The sequence below is a fragment of the Haemaphysalis longicornis genome, unplaced genomic scaffold, assembly GCF_048455015.1.
Source record: "Haemaphysalis longicornis isolate Haplotype H1 unplaced genomic scaffold, Haemaphysalis longicornis Haplotype H1 scaffold_7, whole genome shotgun sequence".
Taxonomy (NCBI): domain Eukaryota; kingdom Metazoa; phylum Arthropoda; class Arachnida; order Ixodida; family Ixodidae; genus Haemaphysalis; species Haemaphysalis longicornis.
Window position 1 is genome coordinate 110,340,728 of NW_027526422.1, and position 24,720 is coordinate 110,365,447.

The 24,720-nt window shown below is 42.0% G+C and overlaps 1 long non-coding RNA gene across 1 annotated transcript; it reads right to left on the reverse strand.

Moving 5' to 3' along the window:
• Positions 1-5,655: 5,655 nt before the first annotated feature.
• Positions 5,656-8,068, reverse strand: LOC144144840 (uncharacterized). The gene is made up of 3 exons (XR_013317350.1): positions 7,942-8,068; positions 6,945-7,011; positions 5,656-5,891 (listed from the first exon to the last, which is right to left on the reverse strand). It is a non-coding gene; the product is annotated as an uncharacterized LOC144144840 (long non-coding RNA).
• Between the last annotated feature and the right edge of the window lie 16,652 nt (positions 8,069-24,720).

The following is a 24,720-nucleotide window of genomic DNA, read 5'->3' on the forward strand; positions in this document are numbered from 1 at the left end:
GGATGAAGTTGCTCACCAGTGATATTCTCTTTATTTCAAAGTTGAAAGCTCGTACCGAATAGTTTGGATAATCGATAGAAAAAATCGTTATTTCAGGTAAAAGACTAGTATGGCTAGAAACTTTATTTTTAATGAGCACGCTTTCATATCTTTGTGAAAACGTGCTTTCTTGAACACTATCAGCACACACGGATATAAAAAATTAAACTGTCGGCACTCAGTATTCATACATTCTAAAACGTTGGGGCCAACTGGATTCAACAAATCATTTTTCGGATGCACTGTCAATCGGTGAACAACCTTGTAGTATAATATATTCCCAGGCATTACGTAATCCTGGGCCCAAGCAAAAACAAACAGCACCATGACACCTTTTGAAAGGCTGCTCTTTACACCATAAAAAAATCTCCAGTTCGCATAACAACCCAGACATAACGCATCGCGGAGCACTCTCCGTAATTTTAAAAACGGTCCGTTTTAGGTTTACGAAAATACCGTTATACGGACTGCTTGATCTCTACTATTTTACATCTATGCACGCTAAAATGTAAGGTGTCCGTTTTCTACTAGCGTAAATTCCATAACTCAGAATTTTACGGTAAGCACCCGCTCTGTCCAAACAACAATTTCGCAGCTCGAATGTAAGGTGTTCGTTCTCGTGTAACAATTTCGTAATTTGCATACATTAACCGTGCTATGGCAGTGGCTTGAGTAACCAGGGGTCGAAAACATACAGGCGTTCAATACGAGCCCAGTACATTTCATTAAACATGTCTACCTTATGTATGCACGCAGCAACGCCTGTAGCCCTGTCTGCGAAAGTTTTTGACACGTCGTTTGGTAAACACGCAAACAAACAATTTATTTTTTATAAACTGAACCCTATGCCCTGTTCCGTAGCCGCGCTCAAATTAGGAAGAAGAAAAAACACAAGAGCAATCAGCCACTCCCCACACATTTAAATTTAAAACTAAATTTCTTTATGTTAGGTCTCTCTCTGCTCAATAAATACAGACAGAAAAAGAAGTAACGAAAAAAAGCTGCACTAGACAGCTTGACAAGACCGCAGCCCCCTTTCTATTCAACGGCAGCGTCTTGACAAATCAACCAAAGTTATAACAAAGACAACCAGAAAAATAATCAATAAAGAGCATCCAAGCAAACATTTATTTGCATCACAAGTAATTCCCGTTACCTTCAACAGGTGCAGAAAAAATAGCAAAAAAGAAAGCGAACAAAAGACAAAATTGCCCCCATCTGCAAGCGAGGGAACCCTGGTGTGATGCGGTGCATGCATACGCGAAATCAGAGAGTACACGTGTTTTAGCGACCACCACCCAGCTCTTTATTACATTTAAGAATGATGACTTTATGTTCAGTAAAGTGTACAGTGAGTGGTTCCCGCAGCAGTGGTCGAATCTTGGTTTCATCGTCGATGTTCGAGAAGAACGAGAGCGAGCGCTGACTGAACCGCCGATGAGTGGTACCCGCTTTATATTCACAGCGCTTGAAGGAGAGGAGACCGCGGGAGGGAGTCGCGCATGCGCGCACATGCACACCGGAGCAGCTGTTAACGCAGCGTTAATGCAGCGATACGGGCGCCAACCAAGCGCGCCAGCTGTCGTTATGGTAATGCGCCGGAGTGAGAGTGTTGCGCACAGCTGTGGGAGAGACGAACGGAGGAGAGTCGCGCATGCGCAGGTGGCGTGCGGACGGACGCCGACGACGCAGGAGGGACATGCCTCAGAGCAAGAGATGCGCCGCATCTAATAATAAAGGCTCCATTAACCCGCAGATCAACAATAATTTAGACCTAAGAAAAAAACACTCCTGTTCAAAACGCGCCCCTAACTTAAGCTTATTTCGCTAAGTTTAGCGGCAACAAGACAAATGTTCTTCATTTGAGTTGGTAAATTGGATGACAGAGGGCGCCAGTTGATGCCTTGTTGACAAAAACCTAGCGTTTTGCGGTTTGCTGACGTTACCAACCATGACGGAATTCTGCCTCGGTATTCCAGAGCTTCTATAAGGTAAGCAAATCGATATTTTTAAACACGTAGAAGCGGGTATGAGGAACCCGTTAGATGAATATTGTGGTGTTGTTTAGCCGAGACGCTAAGAAAGCAGCCCGTTACCGCGGTCCATAAAATAGTTGAGCTGCCAGGCAAGGGTTGAGGAACGCCGCGCGTGCGTATGAAGGGATTGGCAGCTCGCATGCTGCGGTTCGCGCGCTTTTAGCGTTCTAATATTTGGCGGCTGTAATATTCTTCTCGCCAATGAAGCCTGATAAGTTAACCGCGTGCAGTCAGAGCCATAAATACTCTGCAGTTTTTCACCATCAAAGCTTTGTGCCGCGAATATGGTATGTTTGAGAGTAGAACGACGCGAGTAAATTTTTGTGTAACTCGGCGATCTTTTATTCTCAGGAATGGACACAGACATCTTCTAAGGAAAGCGAGGAAGGGAAAGGGGTGTTGCTCTTGTCCCGCTGCGTCCAAGCGACTCTGAACTTGACTCTAGTGATGAGGACACAAGTGATGAAACTGTGCAAGCTGATACCTCAGAAGTGCCACCAAGCCAGGACGATAGCGTGACTGTAGCCCTGATCGCTCTACGAGAACCAGTTTAGAGCGCTGTAGACGATCGTTGCCGGCTAATGGCTCCTTCCCTCCATCAAAGAAAGCAAAAGGCCGCAATCGCGTTGTCGTGCCCGTTTCGGACGATGCAAACGATTCCGAGAAAGCAAGCGAGGTTCCCTTCAAAAAGCCAAGAACGTGGGACAAGGTTGATATCCCCAACATACAAGTTCCAGAAAAAACTCATGATCCTGTTTCTGAAGTGAAGTCACCTTATGCCTACTTCACGTTCATGTTTACAGACAAGCTTGTTGACCTGATCACATTTCCGACCAACTGGTACAGCACCCAAAAGCAAGGGAAGTCTATCGCAACAAATGCTGAAGAAATTCGCCGCTTTTTGGGCATTCTAGTGCTTATGAGAGTGTACAAGTTTCCCTCACTCGAAGCCTACTGGTCCTTAGATGGCCGATTTCCCCCAGTCGCCGATGTGATGCCCCTGAAAAGGTTTCAGGCACTAAGGCGTTACGTACACGTAGCCAATTATCTCGATCAAGGAACTAACCGTGACCGGTTCTCGAAGGTGCGGCCTCTGGTTCAAAATCTTCGAGAACAGTTTTTGAAGATTCCAGCAGACCGTAAGCAGAGCATCGATGAGGTGATGGTTGCTTACAAAGGGACGCGTGCTGGAAATCAACGGCAGTATGTGAGTAACAAGTAAGACAAATGGGGTTTTAAGATATTTTGCGGATAAAGCTCCACAGGATTCATTCATGACATGCTTCTTTACCAGGGCTCGAGCACATTTTTCAATGTGTCCCTGTTCTCTAAGGAGCAGAGCCTCCTCCTTGGTGCAAAGGTGGTGTTGACACTCTCAAGAACGATTGATGAACCTCAGACCTCACTTCTCTTTTTTGACAACTTTTTCACTAACTACGATCTTATTCAGCCTATGAAAGCCGAGCTGAATATTCGCTGCATAGGCACAGTTCGGGCTAAAAGATCTGGAGGAGCCAACGGCTTTTTGAAGGAAGACAAAATCTTGTCGAAAGATAAACGAGGGGCAATAGACTATTGCTCATCTGGAGGTGTGATAGCCGTAAAGTGGCATGACAACAGTTGTGTGACCCTGCTGAGCAATGCACACGGCGTAGAGCCACTCAGTTACTTCAAGAGATATGACCCCGAAGAGAAGGCAAAGGTGCCAGTTACTTGTCTAGCAGTTGTACAGGCATACAGTGAGCACATGGGTGGGATTGACTTGTCCGATATGCTTGCGCACCTTTACAAGTCCGCATCAAAATCCCGCAGGTGGCATTTTCCGCTTTTCGCGTATTCTTTGGACGTTAGCATAGTAAATGCTTGGCTTCTCTACAAGAGGGAGTGCTTTGTCCTAAACAAAAAAATCATGCCTCTCAAGGATTTTCGTGTCTCTGTTGGCAAATCGCTGAAATCAGCGAACGAAGTTCTGGTACCGCGCCCAGTTGGAAGACCTCCCATGAAAGCCCTTCAGCTTTCTGTCCCCAAGAGGGAACACGCAATGCCTTCTGATGATGCCCGTTACGACAACGTCAGCCACCGGCCAGTTGCAGCTCTAGAACGTGCGATTATTTCTCCGCCGCAAAAAAGAAACCAGATAAGAGGTCGCTGCGCCATGTGCCACAAGGGCGTCTCGGGATTCAAGTGCGCTAAATGCGCTGTTTTCCTTTGCCTGAAGGGAGTAAACAACTGCTTTCTGACTTTTCACACCCGCTAACATTTTTTTGAAAAGTGATAAAAAAATCACTAGAGTAAACGCGTTAGAAAGCTGTATTAAAAAGAGTTTTTTTAGCCCCACCTTATTACCGTTAACTGGCAGATCAACATGTGGTAAGCTAAAACGTAGGTACTTGTCACAGTGCTAACACCAGTTTTTAATATAGACACGAATTTGCTGTATCTGTTTCTCCTTATGCTTGGTCATAAAATATTTTTGAGTTATGTGTTGATGGCTTGGTGCATACCAAGTTGGTTATCTAGTTTTTGATACCTTGGTGCATACCACCGCATTCTATGCGGGTCAGCATCTCAATAAAGGCCTGCACCAGCGGCGTATTTTTCTATTTTATAAAGCATTGCAATAAACTACCCATTGGATATGGTTAACACAACTGCACCCGCAACAGAATAACTGCAGGAACTCCAGAAATGGATTGGTGTTCATTAGTTGTCGTCGACATTGCTTCTTGAGGGTCGTACGCCGTCAACCTGTACCCTTACTTTATCCAAACAATCGCCGCAATAAGTACTATGTCGAAACAAAATCTCGGGCCAACTGCACTAACGTGAAACCTGGGGAGGGGCAAAGCATGCAGAGTATGCGTGCATTCGTGACGCGTTGGCATTTTTCCAACGGTGATCAAACCGTTGGGACGTACAGGTTTACCGCTTTGCTGCAAAGTCTATTGTCTTTGAAGCCAGTAGCCGTCTAGCGCGAGATGTACGCGAGTGTGCGGTTGTTTTTAGTACGCGTTACGTTCTAGCGCGAGGCGTAAAGGAGTTTCCAGATATTTTAGTACCGTGACTTCATGAGACGACGATTACGGCGACGATAACGACAGGAGATGTGAACAGCCGCAGCCTCTAATGGGCTGCTCCTCTAAAATTGCTTATTTTGGCTGACTTTTCTATCGGTTATTGGGACAATTGTTTGCATAGATACCGGTTGACAAATTTCCCCTAAATTCTCAAAGCATCGAGTCCAGAATGTAGTCGTATCTTTAAGAGGAACGTTAGTATATGTTTGAATGAAATTGTACACCACGTCCAATAACTGCACCCTAGTTCAATGTTTAATGTAAAGACCCCAATTGCGACTTTCACCCTCACCCTCCCGTCCATCTGCAGCACACCATTCTTTGCACAAGAAATAAAAATATATGCGGTAAGCTTCACAAACGAGGCTACAGCTCCACACAAAAAGTCTACCCAGATGCACCAATTAACATCTGCAACCAAAGAGTCAATACACACGTTCTCACTCAACAGTGGTATACCATGGTGACTGTTGGTGTATGAAAATTCTGAGGAATCAATACACTGGCGCGAAAAGCAGTTGTTTATTTTAACAGTGAGAGTGACATCATTGGGCGAGCAGGAGGAAAGCGAGTAGTCACTGATCACTGCTTCAACCCATCTTCATCTTCTAGCCGCACAGAGATTCAATGCAGCCTGGGGGAAGAGGTGCCCGCTCCTGCTCGCTAGGTGCAGCTCCATCGGAGCGCTCCACGGCGGGGCTATCGGCGCTCGGCATGGGAGCAGCTTCCACTGTGGTTTCTGAAGACACCGAAGAAAAAAACAGACAGCTTGGTATCTACAAACTTTGCATGATGGGCGACTCGCAACCGAGTATTGAGCATAATGAGTAATTCAAGAAGCCGCTTTTTAAGGTAACAACTAACGTACTAATATCTGAATGTATGTTTTTATTTGATATCGGCTGAGCCTACAGCAATGTAAAGGGTAAACTTCACCCTCCGAAGTGCGCAGTGGTTTTTATGTTGGTATTGTATAGCAAATAAAACCAGACATCGCTTTGTTTCGTTCGAGTGGACCGTGATGTCATACTTCAAGACGTCGAAATACCAGGAAAGCTGAAAACACCGCATCTCTTTTTGCAATGCCGCAGAGCTTCATTCGGGCCAATTGAAGGCTGAATACCTTGAGCAAATACTACGGAGAATACCGTCCTGCATGAACAAATGTTTTAGCTGGTTGGCACCAGAATCTGGAAGGTGACAACCTTTGTCGTTTATGAAACAAAAAATAAGTAAATGGCCCAGCGCAAAAGCCCTAACTCACCAACAATATAGCAAAACAAGGGTGAAAGTGGCCTGAAGAAAAAATAGAAAATAGAGACAGAAAAAACCTGAGCACTAAAAAAGGTTCCTTTCGTAGCCGGGCAAAATCTATTTTCCTAATTGACGCTCTTTGGATATGCATTTCTGCCTAATTACGCCGTGTCGTAAATCGAAGTCGGAAGGTTGCTTGCATGAATATGGTGCTACATATATTGAGAAAATCAGTCATTTATGTATAATAGTAAACACGGTAAATTACGTCCTTCAACCTCTGAACGCTGATGAATGAAGCAAGGTTCAGTTATCCTTTTGTTGCACCTCGAGTTTTATTTTAAACAGAGTTATTAGAAATAAACGTTTTCTCTTTCGAAGTACGTCCTCACGCCGTCATGTGCGCAGATATGAATAGTAAATCTTTTCTTGTTTGTAATGCTTGGATTATTGTCACAGCACACTCAACCGTTTTAGCAAGAGGTTGAGGAACCCTACTGCTTAAAGTAATTTTACGTTTTTCTGTAAATCTTCTTACCCGACACAAGAAGAAGACCGGAAATGGCCAGCGCAAGGAGTACCACTTGAAACTTCATGATGAGAATCTGGAAAAACAGGAAGGCGTTGAGACACAATTACACGCAATGACATATTACATCACAATTGTCAATCATGTTCAATGTTCAAACGTACATTACGTGACGAATATAAAATAAAGTTGGCTACATTCTATCGAATATTGTGTTCGCAGAGCTTGCGCAAAATCTATAAGGAAGTTTCATCTTTATTGCTCCTGAAGCAGTACAGGGCGTTGTCTTCGTGTTGACTTGCAATTATCTGGAGTAATGACCTATTTCTGTGTGCTACTCCAGAAACTAAGCTTGTGTTTATTGTCAAATAAGACATGCTGCAATTTTCAGGTATTTATTATTTAGCTTCATTTATCTAGAATGTTTTCTTTCTGGAGAGCAACCTAGATATGCATGATGTATATCACTAGTTCTAGTTTTATAAAATTATTTTGCCTACATTACCTTCTTTAAAAGCGATTTTTTAGTTTCGATAGGGGCTGTTGAATCAATTTACACGGTTCCTGACAGACTATACTTTTAGAATTTATAATGCACAAGGAATACAATCGTCTTTAATAAACCGCCGCATTTATATAGCGGCGTATTTTTCGAGCCACGATATCGAGTTACTTGGAGGTACTCTCGATAAAGTTACAAGTGAACCTCATTGATAACTACACAAAAATTTTCTCTTAACGTTGAAGTGTACAGTAAATTGATTAATGTTTCCCGGCTAAACAATTGCTTGTTTGCTAAGTAATAAAAGTTTGAAACGAAAAGTTCATACTCTTTTTATATGTTATGAATGTATTTCTTTGTTTTTAGGTGAACTTTAGCAACTCGTAAACATACATTTTCAGCGCTGAGAAAACCGTTTCCGAAAGTTTAGTTTATGACCACATTTCTGATATAAAGAAATATCCCTATCAGCAAGAATGTTCTTTACGAAATAAAAAACCTCACCTTAAAATAGCAGATCTCGAGTTCACCGTGGACCCTGAGGATGGACCTGTGAAGAAATCACCGAATGCTGTGTGCTTATATTGTTCTCATTGCAAGGACACGTGACATGTAAAAATTCCAAATGTTCGATCCTATGACGCGAGGTCAGGGTTTCTCAAATTAAATATCACTGCTGGAACGTAATAATTGAAATGACAGTTTTGGTTCTGTGCAGCCATGTACTCGTTATTAGTTGTGTCTCGATGTTTAAATGAAGATATGGCCTCGTAGCAAGTACCTGACATTTATTTTGCAATGTTATCATGCCTCACTTATCTAAGCAATAAAATACCTGTATAGGCTGCTTTTGACAACTCAGGTTACTGGACCGCGATCAATGTAAAAACGTTTCTTCTGTCTGATGCTATCAAGTCGGAGCCTGGAGATATCAGTAATCCAGCCGCAGCCCTAGAGTTTATTGAAGCTCTTAAGCTAGTGGGGGTATGGCACCTACGCAGGATAAGCAAAAATTGGAAAGATACCCAATGACTTTTGCATTCTGTTGTATTCAATATTACACGCTGAGCTTGCGTGTTTACTTAGCAAAAAATAACAATAAAAATACGTTTGTGGCTGAGAGGACGAAGTTGCTCACCAGTGAAATTCTCTTTATTTCAAAGTTCAAAGCTCGTACCGAATAGTTTCGATAATCGATGGGTGGCCATTGAGAAAAGCGTTATTTGAGGTAAAGGACTAATATGGCTAGAAGCTTTATTTTGAAAGTGTGCGCATTGGAAAACGGGCTTTCTTGGACACTATCCGCACACACGGATATATAAAATTAAATTGTCAGCACTCTTGTATTCATAGATTCTAAAACGTTTAGGCCTATTGGATTCAACAAATCATTTTTCGAATGCATTGTGAATCGTCAAACAATCTTGCAAGATAATATATTCAATGGCATAAACGTAACGCTGGGCCCCAGCAAGAACAAACAGCACGATGACACCTTTTAAAAGGCTGCTCTTTACACCGTAAAAATCTCGCGTTTACAGAACAACCCAGAGAGAAAGCATTGCTGAGCACTCTGCCTAATTTAAAAAAAAACGAAAGTTTTAGGATTACGAAAATGTCGTTATACGGACTCCTTGATCTCTACTACTGTACAACCATGCACACTGAAATAAAATGTGTCCGTTTCCTACTAGCGTAAATTCCGTAATTCAGAATTTGGCGGAAAGCACCCGCTCTGTCCAAACAAAAATTTCGCTGCTCGGATGTAAGGTGTTTGTTCTCGGGTCACAATTCTGTAATTGGTATTCAGTACCGTGGTTGCGCAGTTGCTTGTATAACCAGGTGTCGAAGACATACAGAGGTTCCATGCGAGCCCAGTATATTTGATCAATCATGTTCACCATATTTATTCACACAGGCTATGCCTGTACCCCAGTCTGCGAAAGTTTCTTACACGTGGTGGGTTAAGCACGCAAACAAACAATTTATTTTTTTACAAACTGAACCCTATGCCCTGTTCCGTGGCATCGCCTGAAAGGCACAAAGAAGAAAAAACACAAGAGCAATCAGCCACTCCCTGAAAATCTAAATTGTTTGTTGGATCATTCTCTGCTCGATAAATAAATACAGAAATAGAAGTAGCGGGAAAAGCTGTACGAGACAGCTTCACAAGGCCGCAGCCCCCTTTCTATTCCACGGCAGCGTCTTGAGAAATCGACCACAGTTATAACAAAGACAACCAGAAAAATAATCAATAAAGAGCATCCAATCATAAATTTCTTTGCATCACACGTAATTCAGGTTATCTTAAACGGCTGGAGAAAGATAGGCAAACAAGAAAGCGAACAAAAGAGAGGAAAAAAAGGTTAACCACACTTTTGCTACACATGGCACGTAGTTTATGCTTCGAACATGGGCCGACATCAAAATCAGCACACTCAAACGAGTTGAATGAGAAGGCACAGAATTCAGTGACCACTCTTTCCCAGTATCAAATCCGGCAGTTGACACACCCAACATTCTTTATTTTTTAGAGGGTAGTTTTTCCTTTTGTCGAAACCCATCATAATTAGGCATATGGTTTATATTAGTGTTTCTACTTTAAATGGGACATGAAGAGATAGTACAAGTGCGCGTTCATTAGAAAGCCGCGTTAGAAACTCACTGACTTTTAACACAAATTTCACTGAAGTGTGCTACATAAATACATAAAGTAAAGATAGGTTATCCGACCCACTAGTTCATTTTCCGTACTAGAACCTCTAATGTATTATGGGCTGCTGAGTCATTGGCTGGCCAGGCTTATAAGCTTGGAGAACGAGCTATTAAACTCAAATAAATGCATAATATTTTAGAGCTATAAGAACGGTGGGACCAAACAACGGAAGTTACGAAGGTATGCTGTCCGCACTCGATCTTTTTTTCACTGAATTTTCATCCGGTTTATTGTTGTTGCCGTTGATTATATTCGTTTCGTAAACAATTGGCTATGTTCGGCCAACAGGGTCGCGTTAGACAATGTAGCTTATGCCAATCGGTCAGTGTCATGTGAGACAACCCCGAAGGGACGGAATGGGCTGTGCAGCTATAACAAGCATATTGCGAGCAGTATGCACCGGTGCTTCTAGTACAAGTAAACATAAGAGCACCAGTCTGTGCTGCATGTGTTATTTATATATTTATTTATTCAGTTACCCTCAAGTCCCGAGGGCATTACAGAGGGGAGTGGGTACATACATACATGTACAGCATACAAATCAAAATACTACAACAGAAATATTGCAATCAAGTAACATCGCTGCTACAGGGTTGAACTAAGGCTACGTACAAATAAAATTAGTGACAGCAACTTTAAATAAAGCAGCATCTTTTATACCAACAATATCATGAGGAAGATGATTCCAACATACAGACGTTTTCGGCACAAATGACTCCTGAAAACACTTGGTGTGCGCTGACGGCAGTCCGACATTATGGCGATGATCAACGCGAGTGGAAACGTAAGTTGGTTGGGCCAATAATCTATTTCTGAGTAATGGATTGGTGAAGTAAATTTTGTGAAATTGCCCCAGCCGAAGCACTTTCCTGCGAAGAGACAGTAGGGGTAATGGTAGTGTGGTTTTCATTGATGTGACGGTCGAGGTGCGATGGTAATTAGAAAGGATGAAGCGCGCTACCCGATTCTGCACTCGTTCTAATTCGTAGATAAGCGAGTCATGACCAGGGTCCCAAACAGATGCCGCTTATTGTAATTTGCTAAGTACCTATACTAGATAAAGTAAGAGTTTCAAGGAAACGGGTGCCTGATTAAAATTTCTTCGAAGGTAGCGCAACGTGCTATTAGCTTTAGCTGCAATATATTCAATTTGTGTCTTCCAAGATAATGTAGAAGTTATGTATATACCCAGGTGCTTATCGAATTTGCTGCTTCGAGAAGAACATTCTTAATTTGATACGCCCTGATACTACTGCTGTGGTGGGTAACGTGCATGTTGGAAAGTTGGGCGAGTTGGTGTTGCGACATGGTGACTAAACAGCGCAGAAGACGAAACACAGGGAAGAGCAAAAACAGGACGAGCGCTGTCCTGTTTTTGCTCTTCCCTGTGTTTCGTCTTCTGCGCTGTTTAGTCATCACAACGTGCATGTACTTGCATTTGTTAACGTTTAACGTCATGCCCCAAGTCTTACACCATTTCTGAACTCGATCCATGTCTGCCTGCAATTCTAGAACGTCTGAATGACCCTTAATTGCTCGATAAATTACGCAGTAATCTGCGAAAAGACTGACTGAAGAAGTAATGTTTAGAGGCAAATCGTTTATATAGACCAGAAAGAGCAAGGTCCCAACACAGAGCCCTGTGGGACCCCAGAGCCAACCAGGACCCTGGGCGAGCCAAAGTTATTAACAGTTACAAATTGGGACCGGTTACTGAAAAAAGCAATCATCCACGCGAGGGCTTTATCATCTATATTGAGGCTCCGTAATTTTAAAATGAGTAAATCATGAGGTACTTTATCAAACGCTTTTGAGAAATATAAAAAGATACAGTCAATGGGTGTGCCGTTGTCAAGAATAGAATGCAAATCGTGAATAAAACATAATAGTTGCGTTTCACAGAAAACGTTTTTACGAAATCCACGCTGCGAATCAGTAAAGAAAGAATTGCACTCTAAAAATTTTACAAGCTGCGAATAAATTACGTGTTCCATTATTTTGCATGGTATCGAAGTGATTGATACTGGTCTGTAATTCTCCGGACAAAGTTTGTCACCTGACTTAAAGAATGGAATAATTCTTCCCACACTCCAATTCTCCGGAAGACAGCCTGCTTCCAGACATTGATTGATTGATTGATTGTGGGTTAACGCGCCGACGCAACGCAGGCGATGAGGCGCGCCGTAGTGGAGGGCTCCGGATTAATTTTTACCACCTGGGGATCTTTATCGTGCGCCGAAATCTCGTACACACGGGCGTTTTTTGCTTTTCACCTCCATCAGAAAAGCGGCCGCCGCAGCCGGGAATCGAACCCGCGACCTCGTGCTGCTTCCAGAGATTGATCAATTATTTTTGTTAAGATTATGGAGCTGTAGACTTTAGTGTTTATTAGAAACTTGGAAGTAATGTTGTCGATTCCGGCGCAAGACGAGACTTTAGGGTTTTCTATTATTTTTGTACGCCTGCTGTGTCGAAACGAATTGCTATCATTGGGAGATAATTACTAGCTTGATAAACAGGATTTGATCCTTTGTTGAGGAAACCCGACACTGCCGCCGCGAAGGTGTCACAGAGAATAACAGCGCAGTCATCTTTATGGGTTAACCCGTCCGAAGTTTCAAGTGGTATTTCGCGAGTATCTTTCTTATTCACCACCCTCCAAAATTGTCTTGGGTGGTTGGCTAACATATTCGGAAGTGTGTTATTAAAATAGGTTTCCTTGGCTGCTTTTTTGGCCCTCCTGTATTCCCCATTAGCTACGTAGTAAGAATCCCATCTGGCCTGTGAGTTAGAAACTTTAGCGGACAGAAACAGCCTTTTTTTGTTATTAGCCAACCTTTTCAAAGATTGGCTATACCAGGGAGCATGCTTATTGGTGGTGACTAGCCTCAGAGGAACAAACGTTTCAGTCAGGTACGTTGCTTTTTCTTTGAACAAATTCAAGTTCGAATTAACGGAACGAGCCTCGAATTCATCAAGATAGCTGTCCAGAAATAAACGAAGTTGTCTATTGATGGCATCAAAATCGGCAGCAGCGTAATCTCTAATGCGCTTAGTATAATTTTCATGATGAGGGACACAAACATCCATAGTGAAATGGAGCAAACAATGATCACTTAGTTGAGGCAAACAAAGTGGAGACATGAACAGGGCAGGCACGTTGGTTAACACTAGATCTAAAACGCTCGAAGTAGTAGGTGTGATGCGGGTTGCTTGGGTAACAATTTGCGTAAAGTTGAAATCAGAACAAAAGCTCAAAAATTATATCTGTCAGTAGAAAACGGACTTACCTGAGGTACATCACTGGACCAAAGTATATTTGGGTAGTTAAAATCTGCGGCTAAAAGGACTGGTACATTAGGAAAACGTTCCATAACTATGTTAACAGCATCCTGAATGCCATTTACAAAGCCCGGATCGCAGTACGGTGGACGATAGCAGATACCCAAAATAATGTTTTTATAACTTGTGAAAATTTCAACAAATACGATATCTAAATTTGTTACAACTGGCACAAAAGACGAAGAAATATGATCAGCTATCGCAACAAGTACACCACCGCCGCATCTATCACCTCTATCGCGACGATACACATTGAAACGCTTTGGAGAGTCAAACAATTCACTGCTGTTAATTTTTGATGTAAGCCACGTTTCTATTAACAACACAACGTCAGCGTCACATGTGTCGACCGCCGCATTTAGTTCATCGCGTTTCGATACGACACTCCTTATGTTCCCAAAAAGAAAAGAAAGCGAATTTTTCGGGCACCGCCCCCCACCCCTCACGTGTCGCTACTGCGGTGAGTTTGCAACTGATAGGGGTGCTCTGGAAACTGAGTGTTCATCTGAAAGCTGCTGATTAACGAATTCCCCAGAGCGCCGCTATAGGTTCACTATATGCTTGCTTGCTTCACTATATGCTTGCTTCACTATATGCCCCTATATGCTTGCTATAGGTTCACAGCGAAGTCCGACGCTTTGTGGTTGCCTCACATGACACTGGCCGATCGGCACAAGCGACATTGTCTTACATGACCACGTTTGCCGAGCCTACCCAATGTTTCCCGAAACGATTACTGCAGCGATAATAAAAATAAACCAGGTGTACATCTGGTCAAAAACCGGGCGAGTACGGACAGTGATCCTGAGTGGTATTGCGGTGCAATCCACGAGGACAGGCAGTAACCAGAGCGTTCCTCCGTACACTGCAGCGCTAGTCGGCCTGCTAATGCTCACTCAATGACTTGCCCTAGATACATAATCTCAGACGCCCGAACCGCACGATTCACCAGGAAAATAGAAATTTGATCCTAAAGGGGCCGCGAAGAGAAAATGCATTTGTGTTTGCCTAAATTATCTTCTTGAACGACCTATTAAAACATGAATACCAAATCTTTTTATAATTTATTGCTTCAGGAATTTAGGAGACGTCTTTGAAATTCTTGTTTTCAGGCGCATCGCAAGCGACCATGGGCTCATTGTTGATCGGCAGCGCAACTAGCAGTGACGTCAAAGTAAGAAGAATCAAAAGTAAAAGCATCTTTGAATATATTGTTCTGTACAAGTGCAAACTCCATATTTTAAAGATAAACCATCTTTTATTCAATGTCTTAAACAGTTTTACATTGACGTGACCGGTTTCACAACCGCTTCAGTGGTCTGGCAACCATTGTAGCAGAACTCAGATCTATTGGCTGTTTGAACGATTTGTAGCCAGGTTCACAGCTATATTTCACGTTTTGCCTACTTCACATATTATACTTTTTTTGTATCAAGTATAACAAGAACCTTTAAGCCAAAAAGTGACCAAGGTGCATTTCAAACTTGCGGTCGGCGGGCCAGCCCAACGTTACGGCCAGCCTTCATTGAAGACACACACTTTACTCACGACATTTTCGACACGAGAAGCGCGCGTGGAAGAATACTGCGGTATAAACGCCTCACCACAAATGTAACCAATCACACTGGTGTGTTTCTAAGAACTATAATCAATCCACACTTACACCACAAACTTACTGCTGAAGGTTTCGGCAGTAAGCCCGAGGGGAGCATATCCAATTAACCATTCAACGTTAGCCGCATTTTTTATTGGAGAAAACGGGAGAGCAATCTTAGTTTCTGAAGGTGGAACTCAGCGACTCAGCACTGCATCATTAATTTACATACTTCATTTTGCGCTTGACGATGAAATGGCGGGTTAATTTTTAGTTCAGAGTACTCAACGTTTCTGCGATAAACAATAAACGTGAAAAGTTGTTTAGCACATGATGTGCAGGTGGAGCAGAATTCAGGCTGAAAGTAGGAGAAAATATCGTTTCTCTAGAACGTTGATGGCGGTCATTTCAAAAGTGGACAGAGACATATATGAACAAACTTTCATTTTACCATCACACTCTGGATGATAGTGACTATTGACAAGAAAAGAATTTTATCCAACATCGTAAAAAGCGCAATAGGAGGGGACACAAAAAGATACAGTAACGCGGGACGAGTTCTAGACATCAAAAGAGGCTTCATTGGCAAGAAAGGCAACATACATATAAATCGGGAGAAACGCAAAAAAAGATACAGAAGGCACAGCTTCGACATAGAATGTGATTGAAACTCTAGATAGGCTACACTTTTTGCGTGCAAAGGCAGAGCCGGTGTGCTCACGCATTCGTCATTTTCTTTGATGATACAGAACACCTCTTAAATCCCGTTGCAGTTGCGTCCTTAAGCTGCATTGGACGCGTGGTCGATGTCCAAGTTGTATAAACGACTAGCGAAATTTCTGCGTTGAAAAGAATTCAAAACGCACATCAAAGTGTTTTGAGGTACCAAATGAGAAGCAAACAATGTTTTCAATGGAATTGTGACTCTGGGTTAGCCATGTGCTAATAGCGCAGGTTGGAAAGCGTTCATTTCCCAACACACCAGGCCATAGGACCTCTCGTGCTTGAAAGACGCGTGTAGCCTAGGGAATTTTACCAGCGCAGCTGTTTAGGCTTTAGCTCCTTCCGTACCTCGCGTCGCGCAAAACATGGATAATCTACAAAGTTGGAACCCATTATGCATTGAATTGTCTTTACCATGCATCGAATTGCCTTTAGCATTTTAATATTTACAAGCGCATATGAGGCTACAACAACAGCAATTGACTTGTTGCGATGTGTGCCACAGAAGCTGTTCGTTCTTTTGGGGATTTTTTAATGGTGTAACCCCAGATACCTTCTATGTGTGAACGCCCGCGTCTTGACTTTGGATATTCATGGCCGTTGTTCTCTAGTGCAGGGCGCCATAATTAGAACAATTTTTTACGTGCATTACGTGCAGAGCACGTCATACGCATTGCATCTTTCACAGCAAAGATAGGTCCCGAAACAACAGGATATAGAAAATGAAGCAGCTGCTTGGGTGCAAATATAAGCGGAACCTGCAAATATATTATTCACACTGCGTCAGCGAACAGCTGATGGCGATTTGTCAGAAGAAGGTTATTTAAAAGCGGTGGCATATGGTCGTAACTTTCTGCACACAAATAATCGCTTCGTCATGAGAATTCCTTGCATGCTTTTAACGAACTAACCTAATTAAATATTGCACGTGTCTTTGAACGAGTGCGCTCTCGGAAAAAATTTGCTGAGATGTTCCCGGCTGTAATAAGCTTATATTGCCTTATCGCAAGAAAAGTGGCATCAACACCTTTCGTGTTTTGACGCAGTGAGAAGAGTGTATGTTTTCAGAAATAGAAATTCCTCCCTGAAAGCTTAGTACTTGCAAAGTATTTTTTCCTTTCGTTAAACCCTGAACATCATGCCAGTTGGGTACTGATGTTTTCAAAAAAGAATTTCCTACAACACTTTGAAGGTAGACAATATGGAGCTGGAGATTTTTTTCTACGCTATCGTGCACAAGAGAAACAAAAAACGTATTTCGAATTCTTTTTCGTTGCTGAGGTCACTAGGCTTGAAACAACGCAAAAAATGTTCAATTAGCCATTATCTCGCCATAGCCTAGCAAGTCAATTATTTACGAGATAGGAACATAACATCCTTGACGTTTAGAAGCTAATTTCAGTACCTCTACGTGTACGCAGTGCACAGGTGCACGTACGAATACGTGTACTAACTTTCCGAGGGCCTCAAGTTCCTTTTGACTGCGGTTATGATGCCCTAAAATGGTCACGTGCTGTAAGACGAGCAAAGTTACGTAGGTTGTCGCGACAACTGCCTTAAGAAAGACTGCGGTCTACAATCCAGCTGGCCTCAGCATGCATAAGTGACCACGGAAAACGTCTGCTTTATTATAAGCATTGGTCAGCCTCGAAAGGAGGCACAACTTCCGTAAAAAGTCTGAGTATCGTACGCAGCCAAACTTTATGCGCACGTTGATACACTCTCCAAACACAAGCATGAAGTCGAATTACCAGCGGTTAGAATCAAAACCCCCAAATGGTTCCAGAAAATTGTGACACTATCGAATTTTCAATAATTGGCTGATCTGCACACGATCTTGTAGGAAAATGCACTCATGATGCAAATACTTCCCTAATAGCAACAACAACCGACGACAGCAACACCCGAGTTTTTATACGAAACCAATTTTTTTGAACAAGGGCAAGTAATTAAACCAGTGCAATCAGCAGAAAAATCCTTCAGAGAAGCGGGGTCAGTAGATGTATGTATCTAGCGCCGACACCACTTACTTATGTGGTACTACCTTAATGTTTGCAATTGCATGAACCATGCGGCACAAGAAATGCGTATAGATCCCGTTCAAAGGATGCGGTACTAGATAAAGGTGCACAATTTTTCGCAACCACAACTTTCAAGAGCACCTAATTGGCATTCGTAAAGGCAGGAGCCAAAAAGTCTCCCACGGAAAGTACATTTCGCTCTTCTGGGTATTTTGTAATTTACCGTTAAAAGTGCAACAAGCCTCGGGCGACAGGTATTTCGATTAAAAACTCTAAAAACAGCGCCCAAAAAGGATAAAACTTCATTCGTGTGGTCAAAAGAACCACTCGGTAATATTTTGTTCTTTGAGCAGTAATTCTGCATAAGTTCTGCGCCCTAAAATAAAAGTATAAACATTTATTTGTTCAATATTTAAATAGTCAAAATACGTGAAAATGCACGGAAACTTTTTACGTGGTGCAAAACACATCTCTACATCGCCCTAATTTGTTTTTTTTAGAATAATATTGCCCAAATAGCTTTCGAGGGGCCAAAAATACAAAGTGGTATAAACATAAGCGTGGGTATTGCCGAATTTTTATTTGTAACATATTAATTATCTTATTAAAAATACTTATGCACAGGTGATTACTTTCAGGAATGTTGTGCTATCTTTTAATATTTAGCATTCCTGGCCTCTCTTTATATTTGCCATACAGTGTAATTGAGTATGGGGTTTACCACGCCAAAACTACACAGGTTACGAGTCATGCCACACCTGAGGGTTCCGGAGTAATTTTGACCACCTGGGGATCTTCAATATGCGCCGAAATCTGGAACACAAGGGCGTTCTTGCTTTTCGCCTCCATTAGAAATGCATCAGCCGCAGCTGGGAATCGAATCCACGTATACTTACTCAGCTGCCGTCCGGTGTACTCAACATTTGCAGAAAAGCGCTCCTAACTAAATGAAACGGAACGGTCGCTACAGATAGCAACCAGTGTGCTTGGTAATCCTGCTTTTGAAGTTTTACACACTTCATCGCCATGTCACCCACACCTTACTTGCACAGCACTCAGCTTTCGTAGATTTAGGATCATAGACACAAATTTCATGACATAAAAGTGGGTACCAAAGAACGGTGCCTGTTTGTTCGCTGTAGATGGATAACACCAGCAGTGTCAACAACTTTGCTTGAACAACCGCCTACTTAAACGAGATGCTGTTCGAGGAGGGTAAGTGTTTGTCTAATTTACGACCGCAAACAAATTAAAAATTCAAAAATTTTTGACCTACTGAGTAAATTTTTATGTCTCTTAACTACATTCTGGGTGTTTTGAAGCAGATTTGCCTATGAGTAACGAAGACATTAGGTTGTTCACTTTTTTTCAAGTTCCGTTTTGTTTCTTTTTGCCAAAGGGGTAAATTTATATCATTATAGCAGGTAGGTGCCTTTATGCGAAAATGAGGTTTTTTTATACATAAGACTGGGCAAGGATGGCCCATTTTCGCTGCTTTTTATTCGTGCTTCCAATACTCCATTTTTAGGCTTTTTTAGTTGAGTGTTCGTTTTCTGGAATTGTATACGATGCGTATTCTTTTATTTCTCCAATTACTTTCATAACATCCCTGTTTCGTTTTTCGTACATTTTGGTTTTTCAAAATTCTGCTTCACTAATTACGTCAATTTACGATCACACAAGGATTATATGCTACTTCCGCAGGGCATGCTTCTTGGTCGAAACGCAGGGTGTTACTGAGTTGCGTATTTTCTCTATTTTTTATTCGCATTTTGAACGTTCCTTTCTGGCATTGTGTATTTCGGACTTCGTTTTGTGCAGGATAAGTACAAACTGCCGACTGTGATTTATTAAACTCAATTTTTTTAATAATGTTATGATTTATCTCGTTCTTTTTGGTGGTTTTCAACAATATATTCAATAAAATGATCTCCATTTATGCTATTGTAACGACTAACGTTCTACTTCCGAAAGTTATCTACTTTTGTGGATATTTATGGTGTTGCACGACCTGCCCATTCTCCTTAATTTGTCGCATTTCCAACGTTATTCGGAGATTTGTTTTTAGCTTTGTCCTCCTCCCATTGTAGGAACAGCATTTGGTGTGTATGATTGGTTCATCACGTGATTTTTGTAAAATTTTCATTCTTTCCGTTTTTATATTTGCGATTTTTCTAACTTCTCTTTGATCAATGATATGAATTTATGCTGCTGTAACCAACAAATATTTCCTTCCGCTAGAAATGTTTTTCGGTCGAATCGAAGACGTTAGAGTGTTGAACCATTTTCTCTATATTTATTCGCTTTTCCAGCGTTCCTTTCCAGGTTATTTCTTAGGTCTTTGTTTTTTGGAGGTGTAGAATATTCGTATTGTTGCTTTAGTCTGCTGTCTTTTGTAAAACATTTATTTTATTTTCCCTATTTTCTTTTTTTTCCAAATTTTCTTCTACCAGTTATTCACATTTACGCTGTTAATACTAAACGTAATATTGCGCCAACTCTGTATTTTGTGCAAACTTAGAGCGTTGGACGGTCCTTCGTAGGGTGTGTTAAGGGGGGCAGCGAAGGGGGGGGGGGTGCTCGGGAAACAGTTCAACGCAATAAAACAACGTAGACGCCGAGGCGACCTTAGCTGACTGTCTACATAACAGCCCTTCTTACGCGCTGCAGAGTAACCCGTTAGCAGCTCATGCCCATTCTGAGATAAAAGTTTTGAGGTCACTACCGGGAAGTAAGTATTGTTTGATAACCGGAATGAAAGTAGTCTTAGTTTATTTTGCATAAAAATTCCCGTTTATAAATTTATACTTCTTAAGCCACGCCGCAACCCTCCTTCCAGGGAACACAAAGGTAAAAGGGTGGACGTAATTTCCTAGAGAGCCAATGGAAGATTCGCTCTAAAAGGGAGGCTACTTATAAATTTTACGTGAGGACGCACCTCACCTTAGGTGTTTCTCAAGTGATTTTCTTTCCAAAATCGCGTTTTTGGGAATATACGTTTATTTTAAACTTATAACTCTTTTGGTGGATTTTCTACAGAGGATCCTTATTTTGTAACTTTCCCAGGTGATAGGGCCACAAACTTTCCGGTGTGGTGTATGACTTTTATAGTTGTGCAATAAAGACAGCACCAGAAAGCGTGGAGTCATTTTCCTTGGCATATTACACACGACATATGTTTCCATTACACTGCCTCTGACAAAATATTCTCAGATATTCTATTTAGAACGAAAATGTTTAGATATTCATTTATCGTGTATTGCACTGACAACAATCGCTCTCGCACATCCTTCCCACTCGTGGTAAAAAAGTATTACCCATACGTTCATTTCCTAAAACCTGGGCCCTACTTCCGTAAAACCGAAGGCAATAAACATGAACTGACCCGTCATTGGAGTAAAAAATCGTGTGTTCCTAGGCTAGGCAGCCCTTTGGGTAGCCTAAAAACTTCACAAAACTGGCAGAATGCTCCAGGGTGATGGCCTCGTCTTCGACCTAGAACGACGCTTGCAGAAAAGACACTGACAGCCTAACACAAACAGTAATTACCAGAAGGCACCCTAAAAACTTTGCAGGGTTTATCACTCCAGTTATTCGGCGTTCGCGTATATCGGAAGCCACATGTGGGGATCGCGCACGGCGCTTTTTGCATCTACAGTCCGGCAGTACGAGCCATATTATTTATTTTGAAACAGACAGTTGATATTATCGACGACATCTCGCGAGAAAATACTTCCGATGGGTATTTTTCTATTCGTTTCATAAAGCGCCTTCGTACATATTTATCAGTGTAGTTCTAATATAGCACATGAGTTTGAGCCGTTACGTAAAACCACTCGACTTCGAGAAGAGGCGATGTATTGACAGCCGGCAGGAATTTCCATTTCCGTACAGCTCCATGGATAATAATTTATGACATGGAAGAAATAGCTCAATCTATGTTATATGCATGGCTATATTTTCCCAATCGAGCATCACCGAGTACTAGTGCTAGTAGTATACAAAACGGTGTTTTTATAAAACAAGATAGGTTGTGGAACATGTTACAAACTGCTTTATCTCCTTGCTCTACTAAGAAATAGGATGTAGGATTTAGTTTCAATATTGCAGGATAAGGTGTGCAGTAGGACGGAAGATGCTTTTTCGGTGCGGTTTATAGTTTGGGTATTCTTTTTTGCTTTAATTTTTTACGAACTTTAGCAGACGCACACTTCGCCTAATGCGGGACACCCTATATCTACCATGCGCTTTGTTATGTTTACAATTCTTTCACCTCGGAAATTGCGGTACAAGGCCTCTAAGCGTAGAATTCAATCTTCCTCGGCACCCAGACAACGGTAAGACGTACGTCGGTAAAGTCATTACACTGACGTTCCACAGACTACTCCAAGTTGAGGAAGAGGGTTTCGCTAATCAACGTGTCAACGGGTTTCCCATCGGTGTGTCCAAAAACCTTTTCTAATGTTCTATCTTTCCAAAGTAGAAGCACTGTTTATGTATCCTTAATATCAGGCTTTGGAAGGCTATGTGCCTGCCTTCCTGTTTGTTGTGTTGATCTGTTTGCTTTTGTGTGTAGGCCACCTCGCTATATATTGTGAATGAGTTCAAACAATTTTTTATCATTCGGATACCTTCTGCATCCATGACGCGATATTTTGAACCACCCGCTGCATTAAACTATGCACCTCTTTCTGATGTCGTGAAGCACGTTTACGAAGCGCGGCCACTAGCACCACCCCTTACGCCAAAAAATCAAAATCAGAGAGCCGAAATTTGTGATAAGGCGTAGCACCCCGGCCTTTACCTCACCACTTGGATCGCTGCTCTGGCTATCCGTGCCAGAAGCTTCTTCTGGCTTACATTACACAAAATGTGTTTGATTCGAAAGATTTTGTGTATTAGTGCCCCCGGCGCTTTTCCGGAAGCAAACGATGACTTATTCACTGCAAAAAAGTCGATTTAAGCTAAAATTTTGATTCTCGCGAAAACGTGTGCTTTAACGACGTTTGCCTGACATCATAAGACCAGGTCTTTGAGCTAAACTTGGTGCGGAGTGGAGGCTTGCTTACTGTTAGTCAAACTAGATGGCTGCACCAAACTTGGGGAATCCGCTTGCTGCCTTTGGTCTGCTTGTGACATTATTTAATCCTGGCTTGTTTTTGTTCATTAATAAAATCGTCGCTTTGTGAAACATGGTGCTCACGCGACAAATATGGTCACGATTGACACCTTAGCCTGTGTCAATCGGGCAGTGCGTCGGAAACAACCCCATGGCCCCGCAGTGCGATGCATCGCGCTTAGTGCCTGCAGTACCAACAGAAGCTCGCATCGGTACTTCTAAGTTTGCGTGCGGTATCGTAACTTGGAGTGTTGGTCCCACCATTCTTAAGGATTTAATAGGAATGGGCCAGAAATTCAGCGCAAATAGCTCGTTCGGCAAGCTTGTCAGTTCTGCCTCTGCGATTGGCCTCCGCCAATCGCAGAGCTGGCTGGTATGACATCATTGGTTGCGTTGCGGGAAATGCCTTAGTGGGTCACAGGGCCATTCTCTTTTCTTCAAAATTATAGAGCCTATTTGAGCAATGTTTACATTAACAGTGGCGTCAGCATGATTCTAACGAGTCAATCTTTTGAATGAACCAAACTCGCATTTTTTCTTCATGGCCCCATAAGCAATGAGCATCCGGAATGCCACCGACTATGCCGAGCAGCCTAGGGCACGTCGCTTGTTCATGCACAACACCTACTACCTAAGCTCTATCCTGTCGTAGGTTCTTTTCTCTGAGTAGCCAAGGGGGACCGCATTGGTAATAAAGTGGTTTCCCGATTTGTTGTGATGTGCGTCTTAGAATCTTTTGGGTATGCCTTGACATTGTTTTACGATTTTGTTTTTTTGGAAAGCGATAGTGTTCGAAACACTAAGTTTACAGGACTGAACATGTGCTGCGTGCTACAATGAGGGCGCGTAAAATTGAAGGGTACGCTTTGATGGCGTGTAAATGTATTGTCAGAATACATTTGAAGTTTTCGTAATTTAGCAGCTGATATTTGTTTTGAAAATTAATTCGTTGCATCGAATACTGATCCTTCCAAAAATATGTTTTTATCTTGGGACACTTCTCTCTTGAAAAGATCGTACATCAAACTGGAACATTTTTATGCTACCGGGCGTGAATAGTTGCTGATATGTTTCTATAAAATATTTTTAATTTAATGTTGCCCATTCGTAGTTTAAGATACCGTTTACGTCCTTTATTTGGAAGCTGCATGGCGGCGGAGAATCGGTATTTTAAAGCTGCGGTTCAGCACCATCGGGTTTTGGTTACTTTTGAAAGCCTTATCAACACAAAAGACGCACAACGCTATCCAAACTGTGCTTTGTTAAAAAAAATAAATGAATGATTTTAAATAATGGTATTACGAGAACACACGCGTAATTAAATATTACAGGACGTACGCAGGCACGCCTGACCTACATAGATACCCAACGGCATATTTTGTGCTATTGTGTTCGAATACCTGAGCCGTGGCCTTGCAGTGATTGTAATGACAATGTGACGAATAGTCTTCGCGTTCCACGCAAACGGGTCAGATATCAAATCTATAAATCTGAGTGTCATGCACTTATCTTTGTCCATTTTCTGATAAGAGCTGAAACATCAACTGAAGGCTTAATTACGCTGCCACAGCCACTGTCACTTTTGATTGCTGAAGTTGTTCTTTTTTGAAGTGTTCTTGCCAGGAACGAGGACAGCTGCTGGGTGCACACAATACGCAATATTGTTTTAGTCATATAAACGTTTTCCCGGTCAAGGTCAAAACAATTCGATATTAGGTCGTATATAGAACTCTATGGGATTCCACGATCCTTAAAAAAAGCAAAACAA